Here is a 13,982-nt window from a genome sequence, read left to right as displayed (position 1 = left end):
TGTGAATGAAGAAATTATTGTTGAAGATGCTGAGCTTGCTCTGACTTCAAGAAAAATTTCTAATACAACCTCTGACATGGCTCAAGTTGTTCAGAGTAAAGATATGGTTAGTTCTGATATCTCAAAGAAGCAATTAACCTCTGACATAGCTCAAGTTAACTTGATATCAGAAGATAAATCAAAGGAAACCTCTGACATTCCTCATGTTAAACCTTCAAAGATACTCCTACCAAGATTCACCAAAGCCAAACAAAATCAACCTTTGAAGACTGCTGTAAGTGGTTTTGAAGCAAGAGTGGTTACTGGAAAGGAAGCAAGAGATAAATCTGGATTGGGTAGTGCTGATGAAAGAAGAATACATAACACAACCAATGATCCAACTTCCTTAAGTGAACCAGGTATTGGAGCTACTCCTGAAAGATTGAATCAACTAGAATCTGTACAGATGGTTTACCATACCTACTTGAAAGAACACATCTTGTTGTACTTCATGAAAGATGGTAGGGTTTATCATATAAGGGAAAATGCCATTCCACTGAAGTATTTTAAAGAATTGGAACATGTATTATTCTTACTTCAAGTGAATGACAAAATAACAGAAAGTGCTGCAAACTATTTGAAAAGACAAATTCAGAGACAGAAAAGGCTTTATTATGTTAAGTCTGACAGCACATATCTTCCAAAGTACAGAGATCACAAGGGTGATATTGTTGAGATGAAGCCTAACTCTGCTAATATTATAACTACTTTTCTGGGTTACAAGGCTGTGGAATTCAATCTTGAGTCTGACAAGGCGTATTTGATCAGACTGGATCAGGACTTAAAGAAAGCTAAAATTAATGATCTCAGGGCTGCAATCTTTCAAACTGGTGAAGACTCTGTAGAACTTAAAGATGCTAAAAGGAGGACGATTGATGAACTCAGATATGCTGGGAGATGTTTGTTAAAGAACTATCTCAGAACATCTCCTGACATCAGAGAGATCAGAAGGTGAAGCCAAGTCAAGATCTATAACTGCTCAAATTCTGATATGAATACAGACTGAAGTTGTTATCAGAAGTTAAAGTTGGTCAAGCTTTAAGGACTGTAAGTTGTAGTTATCTAGTCAAATTCTCATGCATTTGTACTTAATGTTTTTAACATCATCAAATATCTGTTAAACTTGTATATTATGTTATACAAGTTGGGGGAGATTGTTAGATATATTTGATAATGTCATGACTAATATGATTTATGTTTAGTTTTCAGATCTTATTAAACAGGACAAATCAGTACTTAACTGAAATCAGCACTTATACTGAAGTCAGAACTTAAGTCATCAGTACTTAAGGTTCAGGAGATATTTATCAGAAGATAATATCAGGACTTAAAGGAAACATTCAGATAAGGAAGGCAACTGATTTACAGGACGAGAAGATCGAGATAAACATAAGAAGAGATATGCATGAAGAAGGAATTCTATGAAGAATAGAATACTTGGAAGAAAAGATATCTGATTGATATATTTTAGGAAGCAGAATTATATTCCATATCAATTAGCGATTATCTTGTAACTGTGTAGTATATAAACACAGACATAGGGTTTACACTATAAGTGTTATCATTATCGAGAAGATTATTCATTGTAACCCTAGCAGCTCTCGTGATATTTGTTCATCACTGAGAGAGGATAGTTCCATACTGTAACAGAGTTTATTGGTTTTAATAAAGTTTGTTTTCATTACTTAAGTTATTAAAGTTTGATTTGATTGTGCTATACACTGTATTCATCCCCCTCTACAGTGTGTGTGACCTAACACCTTGGAATAATTGATTTTGATTTTCTTATTGAATAAAGTAATTATGGATTGTTATTAGGATGGTTAACAGATTAAAAGAAGTGAAGTTGTTATTGCATGTTGAGCTTTGGTCGAGTTTTGTACTAATGAAAAGGGAATTAAAATTTAATAACTTGATTCTTGGTTAATTAGCTAGTCTCGAGATTTGCATGTTGATTTACAAAAGGAATTAGTGATGCATGTTAAAGTATAGCCTTGCATGTAAATGACAAGTTGAAAATAAGCTAAAAAGGATGAGTGTTGGACTAATTTCAAGTTTTAAGCAAATCTAATGCTTGCATGCCAATGTTCGACCTTTGAATTGTGTTTTGAGGATATAGCCGAATGGAATGTAGGAATAAAAAGGAATTGATTAGATGTTAAGTCAATGCATGAGTAATTTTAGAGATTATGTGATTTATATGTTTATTTGGATTCGAATTTTGATGATAAAAGAGAAGAGAATGATTCTTTTTTAAAGATTTTGGATTGTGTTATATGTTTATGTGAGTTAAGGTGGAGATTGATTAATTTTGATAACCATAAGTGATAATTATGAACGTAAAGGTTTAGTTGAGAATAAACCATGTACTCGTAAGAATTATATTAGTGTGATTTGAGAAATAGCTAAGGTTAAGCAAGTACCTTCGATGGTTAAGTATATATAAAGATATAAAAGTTACGAGAAATGGATATGCTATATGATATATGCTATGTGCTATGTGCTTATGTGTATAAGCTATAATCGTATACTCGAGTCAATGATGTAATCGAGTTATCGTATTGAGTGATCCAACCGGGAACGAGAGTTGAGAATCTGATTAAGGTTTGGTTTTATTGTAGATTCGGAGCGTGAGGGCATTCAGGCTAGGAAAGGAAAGGATTTACTAAGTGGCAGTAGTTCAACCTTCAGGAAAGCAAATTCAGGCAAGTAACTCTGATTACTTGTGTAAATGGTTATAAAGAGAATGTTGTTCATACCATGTAGAGTATTGAACTGTTTAATTATGAAACCCTGATATTTATTTGAGATACCCTGCCTTTATTCTTGATAAACTGTTATTGATAAGCTTAATGATTCAACCCTTTGATAATCTGTCCTTTCTGTTCAAGTTATCTATTAAGCCATGGATTATATTGAACCCTCTGATTATCCTTGTTAACCCTATTTAATGATACCTTGTTTTTCCGATCACCCTATTGATCCCTACACAGATGCTGATCCTTCTAGTTTAGTGCCTTGTTATCCTTGATACAGAATCATTATGAATTGTTCCTTGTTTATCTTTGAATCACTCCCTGAACTTTGTTTCCTTAAAATCTGAATTAAGAATGAGTTTCGACTTGAAAGAGTCCAATGATTTCAAATGCTTGGTAATGATAAAATGAATTTTAGAAAACCTATTTGTTTTTCCAACTCAAGGTTTTCCAAATGAATTCCTAATGGATTGGATTGGGACGTAAGAGGCTAGTGGGACTAGTCCAGTCATGGTAAGAGGCTAGCGGGGCTAGTCCAACTTAAGGCTGAAATTTTGTCGATTGGTACCTTAAAGACCGGAATGGAGGTCGATACGGGCTGATCATCCTATATAATGAAATGGAAAGATAAAGTGATCCAATCAAGGGTTCTAAATGATTATTTAATAAAAAGGGAACTGAAATTTTCTGTTCAGTAAATTGATTCTTGAAAATGTAAATGGTTTATATTGTTTTGAAAAGAGTTGATTATGTCAATGTGAAGCTTAAAGCTCGAGAACCCTGATTCTTGAATTGTTGATCATATAATTGATTCCATATATTGAAATATTGTTGCTTTCCTCTATTGAAAGATCTATTCTGATCCTTTTTTGATTTGTGATGAATGTCGGCTTTCGTCCTGCTTTGAGCCTTGTTCCTTGAAAGCCCCACATTATCCCTCAAAACCTTTCCTTAACCCAAAAGCTGGAAATCTGCCACCTAGATCAAATAAAGTAGAATGCCCTGAGTTTGGTAAAGCATATTGTGAATTGATATTGTAGAACTGCTATACAGTTACTTGCTAAGTTTTATACTCATTTGTTTTGTTTTAATCTAACCATGGCAGTTAAGCAAGAAGATGGCCAGGCTTAGGCGCACTGCTCGTAAGAGCGTACCTGGTGGTCCCTACCGTGTTGAGGGCTTCCGGTTGCCAGAGCAGGTAGTGGTAAATAAGAGTGAGCTCGTGCCTAGATGGAATGTTTAAAGATACAATGGGTTATCTGTCGGTTCCCAGCCGGAATTGATATTGTTTATTTAAAGATATTTTAGGTTTGTAAGTTATATTTTATGATTGGTAGTTGTAATCTTGTCTCAAACTTTATCCTGTTGATCCTGTTAGTAGTTAATCGTGGTTTATGCATATTTAATTACTAAATTAGAGGTGTGTGAGTCCTCATTTCCTAACCCCGAGATTGAGGGCGTCACAAGTTGGTATCAGAGCTACAGGATCTAGTCCCTGAGACAAGTTAGGATTTAAAAAGGTGTATTTTGGGAATATATCTATATCGCGAGAGAGTTCGACTAATATAGAGTTGAGTTAGACTATTAGGTATAGTCTAAAGAAAGTGATTATTGGTGAAGTGGAAACTAGAGTTAGGGTGTGAGTTAGCTGGAAGCTTTATTTAACCCTAACATTGTTTCTTGGTTGCTGTTTTGTATTTTTCTCAGGATCCTAGTAGTGGTAGTGACTCAGACTCAGAGATTAGTTTGACTGGTACCCCTGTGGACCCCGTTCCACCCTCTCCAGAGGAGCCTGTGTATGTTAGTTCAGACCCAGAGGAGGACCCTTCTGAGAGTAGTGAGATCCCTATGCAGATTTCACCCTTGAGGCCAGATTCAGAGACCCCTGCCCCTGAGCCAGAGTCCGAGATGCCTAAGACTGTTCCTGTCAGTGTTGGTGGCAAGTTATCCCAGAATCGAGACTTTGTGTACTCCCGCATTCCTGAGTTGGGAGCTTTGGTGGATAGATTAGCTAGAGAGTCTAGGTAGAGTGCTTCTGTTATGGATGATGAGTGGCGAGTTCGGGTGAAGATGGTGGAGCAGGTTGCCAGGAGGAGATTAGATGAGGGACCATCCACTAGTGATGCTGATGCTGAGGCTCGGAGGCTGCATAAGATCATTCGTTGGATGTTGGTTGTGTTGAGAGAGATTCTAGATGATTAGACGGGACTGTTGGTTGAGCCCGTAGATTGTGGTTTTTCAACGCCAGTAGGGTTTGGGATACTTGGTCAGATGTCGGGATCCCTTTTCATTTATCTTGTTGTATTTCAGATCTGTGTCGTAGTCGTAGTTGTTGGAAGTTAGGGGTAGATTGGGGGATATTTTCCAGTTTTTCCTCTATTTAACCCTGCTATTTACTGTACTTTATTTCAGAACCTGTGATATCCAGAACTATCTTTATGTACCCTTGTTTAAATAAATCCTTTGTCTTGCTTTCCATTGTGCACCCTAATTATCTCCTAAACTATTCTCAATAACATGTTTTAATACAACCATGTTTTCATATAACCATGTTTAAAGATCATAAAACCCTGTTCTGTGCCATGATAAAACAACACTGATATGAGAATTATGTAGTAATAGGATTGCATGTGCAAATTGGGTAAAACTTAAAACCCACAAAAGAGATTTCATAGAAACTGTTGTTATATATATATGCCATGCCATCGTATTGCTAAATAATTGCTCAATCAGGTTTGTAAGAAATGGCCAACTCACCAGATCACCAAGAAGAAGAAATTCCCACCCAAGACCCAGAAATAAACCCAGAAACCACTATGATGAGCAGACTTGCTCAGCTTTTGCAACAACCTGTGGCCCCTAAAGTTGGAAACTTTAAGCACTTTCAATCTGTTCATCCCCCAGAGTTCTTAGGTTTTCCAGACCCGATTAAAGCGCAGTCGTGGTTGAGAGAAATGGAAAAAGCTTTTGAGTTAGCAGAAGTTAAAGACGATAAGAAAGCTTAGTATGCAAGTTATTACCTAAAAGATGAAGCAAGTTTTTAGTGGGAATTTTCAAAGGCGTTGTTCGAAGGCAAAGACTTATCTTGGGAGAAGTTCACCGAGATGTTTCTGGGGAAGTATTTGCCAAGCTATATGCAAGATCAGTTATAGATGAAATTTTCGGGATCTTAGACAGGAGGAAATGTCAGTAGCGGAATATGAAGTGAAGTTTTCGGAATTATCTAGATTCGTACCTGAGTACGTGAATACAGAGGTGAAGAAGGCTAAGAGGTTCCAGCAGGGACTCAAGCCGTGGATTAGGAGTCAAATAGCAATGTTGGAGATCAAGAATTATGCTGCTTTGGTTCAAAAAGCAATGATAGTGGAAGGTGAGCGGGAAGCTGCAAGAAGAGAAAACGAAGAAAGAAAAAGGAAGTTTGAAAGCTCTGAGCAAGAGCAAGGAAGCTCAAAGTTCAGAGGGAAGTTTGGAAAGAATGGTGGAGGTCAAAACCAAAAGTTCCAGAAGTTTAGACCCGGTAATGGAGCTCAGAAGAACCGTTTCCAGAAAGCTGGACAACCGGGGAAGGATAGCAGACCCCAGATTCAAGAATGCAGGAATTGTGGAAAGAGACACACGGGGAGGTGTAATAAGCTGGATATAACGTGTTTTAAGTGCAACCAGAAGGGGCAATATTCTTCAGAATTCCCAAGTGGAGCAAGGAAGCCTGATTCGGCATGTTTCAAGTGTGGCAAAGTGGGCCATATGGCCAAGAATTGCAAGGAGCCTGTTCAGAAGGCTAATGTTCTCAGAATTGCTGGACCGCCGTCTCTTCCAGCACCATCAGCTCAACCCAGAGCTAGAACCTTTATCATGACGATGAAAGATGCGGTGCAAGATGCGGACGTGATAGCAGGTATGCTTGTTATAAACTCAGTATAAGTAAAAGTGTTAATGGATTCTGGAGCAACTAGATCTTTTATCTCTAAAAGTATTCTTGATAGGTTAAATTGTGTTGCGTACCCTCTAGAGCTTAATTTGATTATAGAGGTAGCAAATCAAGAGAAAGTTATTGCTAGTAAGATTTATCCTGATTGTGATGTGACTATAGAAGGTCGGCACTTTTCTGCTGACTTAATTCCTTTTAAGTTAGGAGAATTTGAGGTCATACTAGGAATGGATTGGTTGTCAAACCATGAAGCGCAAATAGAATGTAAAAATAAAAAGGTGAAGTTAAGAACCAAGGATGGTGAAGAAGTGATATTTAAAGGAAAGAGGCAAGAGAAGAAATTTCTAACGGCTATTGAGGTAAGAAGATTAATACGTCAAGGATGCGAAGTTTATTTGGATCATGTCATGGACGTGGAGAAAGAATCTGTGAAGATCGAGGATATTCTGGTAGTAAGAGATTTCCCGGATGTGTTTTCTGATGAATTTCCTGGACTACCTCCAGACAGAGAGATCGAGTTTACGATTGATTTGGCTCCTAGTACGGAACCAGTGTCAAAAGCTCCCTATCGCATGGCGCCGATCGAGATGAAAGAATTGGCAGATCAGTTGCAAGAATTTTTGGACAAAGGAGTGATCCGACTGAGTGTATCCCCATGGGGCACACCGTTGTTATTTGTAAAGAAAAAGGATGGAAGTATGAGGATGTGCTTTGATTACCGCGAACTGAATAAGTTGACGATCAAGAATAAGTACCCTCTACCACGGATCGATGACTTGTTTGACCAGTTAAAAGGAGCTTCGTGTTTATCAAAGATTGATTTAAGATCTGGGTATCATCAGTTAAAGATCAAAGCGGAAGATATACCCAAGACAGCGTTTCGAACGAGATACGGACATTATGAGTTTTTGGTAATGGCATTTGGCTTGACAAATGCGCCAGCTTTATTTATGGATCTTATGAATAGAGTGTTCAAGCAGTATTTGGATAGGTTCGTGATTGTGTTTATCGATGATATACTGATTTACTCCAAAACGAAAGAAGATCATAAGGAGCATTTGAGGATTTCCTTGGAAATTCTGTGAAAAGAGAAACTGTATGCTAAGTTTTCAAAGTGCCAATTCTGGCTAAAGGAAGTGCAATTTCTTGGTCATGTAGTTAATAAAGAAGGAATTAAAAGTGGACCCAGCCAAGATAGAAGCTGTAATGAATTGGGAAAGACCCAAGACTCCAACAGAGGTAAGAAGTTTTCTGCGATTAGCCGAATATTATAGAAGATTTGTGCAAGATTTCTCTAAGATTATCGTTCCATTGACAAAATTGACGAGAAAGAACGAGAAGTTTGTTTGGACAGAAAAGTGCGAGGAAAGTTTTCAAGAGTTAAAAAAGAGATTGGTAATCGCCCCAGTATTGGTACTACCAGATGATAAAGGAGAATTTGTGATATTCAGTTATGCTTCATATAAAGGACTTGGATGTGTGTTAATGCAACACGGGAAGATAATAACATATACGTCAAGGCAACTTAAGCCGCACGAGCAAAAGTATCCAATGCATGATTTGGAATTGGTAGCAATTGTGTTTGCCCTTAAGATTTGGAGGCATTATTTGTACGGGTAAAAGTGCGAGATTTATACGGATCATAAAAGTTTAAAGTATATCTTTACTCAGAAAGAATTGAATATGCGAAAAAGAAGGTGGTTGGAATTGATCAAAGATTATGATTGTGCGATAAACTACCATCCTGGAAAGGGAAATGTGGTAGCTGATGCTTTAAGTCGAAAAGAAAGGTTGAATATGTTAACGACATCAGAAGTATTGATCAAGGACTTTGAAAAGATGGAAATAGAGGTGCAGACTCTAGAATGTGGAGGTGAAGCTATATATGCAATATTGTTTCAACCCGAGATTCTGGAAAAGATTCGATGTTGTCAAGAGCAAGTGATGAATCGTGAAAAGGATAAGTTGACGGGAGAAGAAATTAAAGCTCAAAAGGATGGAAAAGGGATATACCGTGTTAACTCACGTATTTGGATACCTAATGTTGTGGAACTAAAGCACGAGATTTTTACAAGAAGCGCATAACTCGAGATTTTTAATTCACCCTGGGAGTATGAAAATATACCAGGATTTAAAAGAGTTATTGGTGGCCCAACATGAAAAAGGAAATTGCGGAATGGATAAGTAAATGTTACACGTGCCAAAGAGTCAAAGCGGAACATCAAAGGCCAAGCGGATTGCTTCAGCCACTGGACATACCCGAATGGAAATGGGAACATATAGCGATGGATTTCGTGGTAGGATTACCTAAAACCAAGTCAAATCATGATGCGATTTGGATAGTAATCGATCGGTTGACGAAGTCAGCACATATCTTGCCGATAAATGAAAGGTTTTTGTTGGAAAAGTTGGTCAAATTGTATCTGGATGAGATCGTGATGCGTCATGGAGTTCCTGTATCTATCGTGTCTGATAGAGATCCAAGGTTTAACTCGAGATTTTGGCAATAATTCTATGAACATTTGGGAACTAAGTTGAAAATGAGTACGGCATATCATCCGCAGACAAACGGACAAAATGAGAGGACAATTCAGACAATTGAAGATATGTTGCGAACCTGTGCAATATATTTTAAAGGAAATTGGGACGATCATTTGCCCTTAATTGAGTTTTCCTACAACAACAGTTATCACGCGTGTATTGGCATGCCGCCTTATGAAGCGTTGTACGGAAGAAAGTGTAGATCCCCTACTTATTGGGACGAAGTTGGTGAGCGCAAGTTAATTGGCCCAGAGCTAGTACAGCAAACGAAGGAAAAGGTTGAAACGATTCGAAAGAGATTAATTGCGGCTCAAGATCGCCAAGCAAAGTACGCAAATCAAGAACGGAAAGATGTGTAATTCGAATCTGGAGACAAAGTCTTGTTAAAGATATCTCCTTGGAAAGGTTTAACCCGATTCGGAAAGAAAGGGAAGCTGAGTCCTAGGTATATTGGACCATTTAAAGTATTGCGACGAGTTGGGAAAGTGGCGTATAAATTGGCGCTACCTCCGTAGATGCAACATCTGCACAATGTGTTTCATGTATCTCTTCTGAAGAAGTATAATGCTGATGCGAGCCATGTGATCGAGTTGGAACCAGTAGAAATCCAACCAGATTTGTTCTATGTGGAACAGCCAGTGCGAATTTTGGATCGAAAAGAAAGGACGCTTAGAAATAAAGTTGTACCTCTACTTAGAGTGTTATGGAGAAATCCATTAGTCGAAGAATCGACTTGGGAATTAGAAAGCGAAATGAAAGAAAAGTATCCCCATCTATTTGCTTAGATTAGATTCTGGGGACAGAATCCTTTTGAGGAGGATAAATTGTGATGACTCAGAATTTTGTGACGTAATTAAGTCAATAAAGTATGAGTTATGTGATGTGATTATAATTATGTGACTAAGTGCTGAATAATTGTCATTTCTGTATATTAGAATATAGGAGCGTAGATAAAAACGTTCCAATTTAAAGAGTCAGCTTAGAAGTTAAGTTGTGGTGTCGGGCCGTCAGGTAGAATGGAACCCGTCCTAATAAGGAGTTAAAGAATATAAAATGTGAATTATGTGTGATTGAATGAAATGAATGTGTAAATAAAGTATTTTGTCCTAAGTGATGTGTTGATTGATAATGATAATGGGAAGCGTAATCGAAACGCTGAGCGTCAGGCCGTCTGGCTGAACGTGACCCGGTACGCGTAGAAAAGGATAAATATTAAAGAAGGATAAATTCTATGATCAGACCTGAGCCGTTATGTGATTATATATGTGAGATTGTTGTCTGTGTGCATGACTATGTGTTCTGTGACAATTTTATGAATTTAAAGGGATTATGTGACTTAAATAAAGGTTTAATTAACCTTCACGCATTTTTATAAAATCATTCGAGTAAGATAAAAACATGGGATTTGTTCTGTTATCTTCATAGTGGTCCTAGAGACTTTTTAAAAATGATGAGTGATTTATTTGATGGTCTTTGCATATTTTAATTGATTTTGTGGAAAATGATATTATTAAGGCGAGATTGCGAAATTCATATAAAATCAACCGTACGCTCAAAATCTTATTATGAGTAATGGTTGGAAAGCTAATTTCGAGGCCTACGTATTAAAATTGTCATTTTCAATAATTCTCGACTTCCCGAGAGAGATATATTTTATATTTAATCCTTGTTACATTTTAGTAAAAAGGAAGGAACAAATAAGAATAAAAAGGGAATTAGTAATGTACTAAAATGCCCTTGATTTTGATTGAGTATAAAACTCAACCCCTCCCCCTTTTTCCTTCTTTTTCCCGAGCACCATCACTCTCTCTTCTCTCTTTCTTTCTCACACTCTCTCTCGGCTACTGTCTCTCTTTCTCTCTCTCGGATCTTCTTCTTTTCTCTTGGTAAACCACTTGTTTCTTTGATAATTATCACCAATCCTTCTCAAAATCTCTTGTTAATCATACAAAAGTGGTTATTGGAATGTGCATGTATGGATATCTTGTTGAATGCAAGCTTGGTGTGTGTGTGTGTGTGTGTTCATGCTTGATGCATGTGTACGTGTGTGTATATGGTCTAATATGTGTTTAAGGAGATGATTTTATAATTGAAAAATGATTTTCAAAGCCAAGTGAGTCTTGCATGTGCCTTGTGTGTACATAAATCGGAGATTTCAAGGTTGGAAACCCCGAATTGGGGCACCACCGAGAAACCACCGCCACCGGTGATGAACTCGGGTGAACCGGTGGTGAGTTGTGATGTTAAAAACTGAACTCTAATACCATAAAAGTTGATTTCGGTGTTTTCATGCTTAGATCGTTTAAATTTTAAAAAGTTTTTGATTTCTAAAAGTTAAATTGATAAGTGATTATTAGAAATGAGTTGTCGATTTGATTATGGGTTGATTTGTGATTAAAGGATTAAGAGAAATCACTTGCATGTGTTGTTTTCTTGAAAACCCGAATGGTTTTAATCCTTGGAATAATTGATTTGATTTTCTTGTTGAATAAAGTAATTATGGATTGTTATTAGGATGGTTAATAGATTATAAGAAGTGAAGTTGTTATTGCATGTTGAGCTTTGGTCGAGTTTTGTACTAATGAAAAGGGAATTAAAATTTAATAACTTGATTCTTGGTTAATTAACTAGTCTCGAGATTTGCATGTTGATTTACAAAAGGAATTAGTGATGCATGTTAAAGTATAGCCTTGCATGCAAATGACAAGTTGAAAATAAGGTAAAAAGGATGAGTGTTGGACTAATTTCAAGTTTTAAGCAAATCTAATGCTTGCATGTCAATGTTCGACCTTTGAATTGTGTTTTGTGGATATAGCCGAATGGAATGTAGGAATAAAAAGGAATTGATTTGATGTTAAGTCAATGCATGAGTAATTTTAGAGATTATGTGATTTATATGTTTATTTGGATTCGAATTTTGATGATAAAAGAGAAGAGAATGATTCTTTTTAAAGATTTTGGATTGTGTTATATGTTTATGTGAGCTAAGGTGGAGATTGATTAATTTTGATAACCATAAGTGATAATTATGGTCGTAAAGGTTTAGTTGAGAATAAACCATGTACTAGTAAGAATTATATTACTGTGATTTGAGAAATAGCTAAGGTTAAGCAAGTACCTTCAATGGTTAAGTATATATAAAGATATAAAAGTTACGAGAAATGGATATGCTATATGCTATATGCTATATGCTATGTGCTTATGTGTATAAGCTATAATCATATACTCGAGTCAAGGATGTAATCGAGTTATTGTATTGAGTGATCCAACCGGGAACGAGAGTTGAGAATCTGATTAAGGTTTGGTTTTATTGTAGATTCGGAGCGTGAGGGCATTCAGGCTAGGAAAGGAAAGGATTTACTAGGTGGCAGTAGTTCAACCTTCAGGAAAGCAAATTCAGGCAAGTAATTCTGATTACTTCTGTAAATGGTTATAAAGAGAATGTTGTTCATACCATGTAGTGTATTGAACTGTTTAATTATGAAACCCTGATATTGAGTTGAGATACCCTGCCTTTGTTCTTGATAAACTGTTATTGATAAGCTTAATGATTTAACCCTTTGATAATCTGTCCTTTCTGTTCAAGTTATCTATTAAGCCATGGATTATATTGAACCCTCTGATTATCCTTGTTAACCCTGTTTAATGATACCTTGTTTTCCCGATCACCCTATTGATCCCTACACAGATGCTGATCCTTCTAATTTGGTGCCTTGTTATCCTTGATACAGAATCCTTATGAATTGTTCCTTGTTTATCTTTGAATCACTCCCTGAACTTTGTTTCCTTAAAATCTGAATTAAGAATGAGTTTCGACTTGAAAGAGTCCAATGATTTGAAATGCTTGGTAATGATAAAATGAATTTTAGAAAACCTATTTGTTTTTCCAACTCAAGGTTTTCCTAATGAATTCCTGATGGATTGGATTGGGACGTAAGAGGCTAGTGGGACTAGTCCAGTCATGGTAAGAGGCTAGCGGGGCTAGTCCAACTTAAGGCTGAAATTATGCCGATTGGTACCTTAAAGACCGGAATGGAGGTCGATACGGGCTGATCACCCGTATATAATGAAATGGAAAGATAAAGTGATCCAATCAAGGGTTCTAAATGATTATTTAATAAAAAGAGAACTGGAACTTTCTGTTCAGTAAATTGATTCTTGAAAATGTAAATGGTTTATATTGTTTTGAAAAGAGTTGATTATGTCAATGTGAAGCTTAAAGCTCGAGAACCCTGATTCTTGAATTGTTGATCATATGATTGATTCCATATTTTGAAATACTGTTGCTTTCCTCTATTGAAAGATCTATTCTGATCCTATATTGATTTGTGATGAATTTCGACTTTCGTCCTGCTTTGAGCCTTGTTCCTTGAAAGCCCCACATTATTCCTCAAAACCTTTCCTTAACCCAAAAGCTGGAAATCTGCCACCTAGATCAAATAAAGTAGAATGCCCTGAGTTTGGTAAAGCATATTGTGAATTGATATTGTAGAACTGCTATACAGTTATTTGCTGAGTTTTATACTCATTTGTTTTGTTTTAATCTAACCATGGCAGTTAAGCAAGAAGATGACCAGGCTTAGGCGCACTGCTCGTAATAGCGTACCTGGTGGTCCCTACCGTGTTGAGGGCTTCCGGTTGCCAGAGCAGGTAGTGGTAAATAAGAATGTGCTCGCGCCTAGATGGAATGTTTAAAGATACAATGTGTTATCTGTCGG

The sequence above is a fragment of the Apium graveolens genome, chromosome 7 (assembly GCF_009905375.1).
Source record: "Apium graveolens cultivar Ventura chromosome 7, ASM990537v1, whole genome shotgun sequence".
Classification (NCBI taxonomy): domain Eukaryota; kingdom Viridiplantae; phylum Streptophyta; class Magnoliopsida; order Apiales; family Apiaceae; genus Apium; species Apium graveolens.
This window is presented reverse-complemented; position numbering follows the sequence as displayed.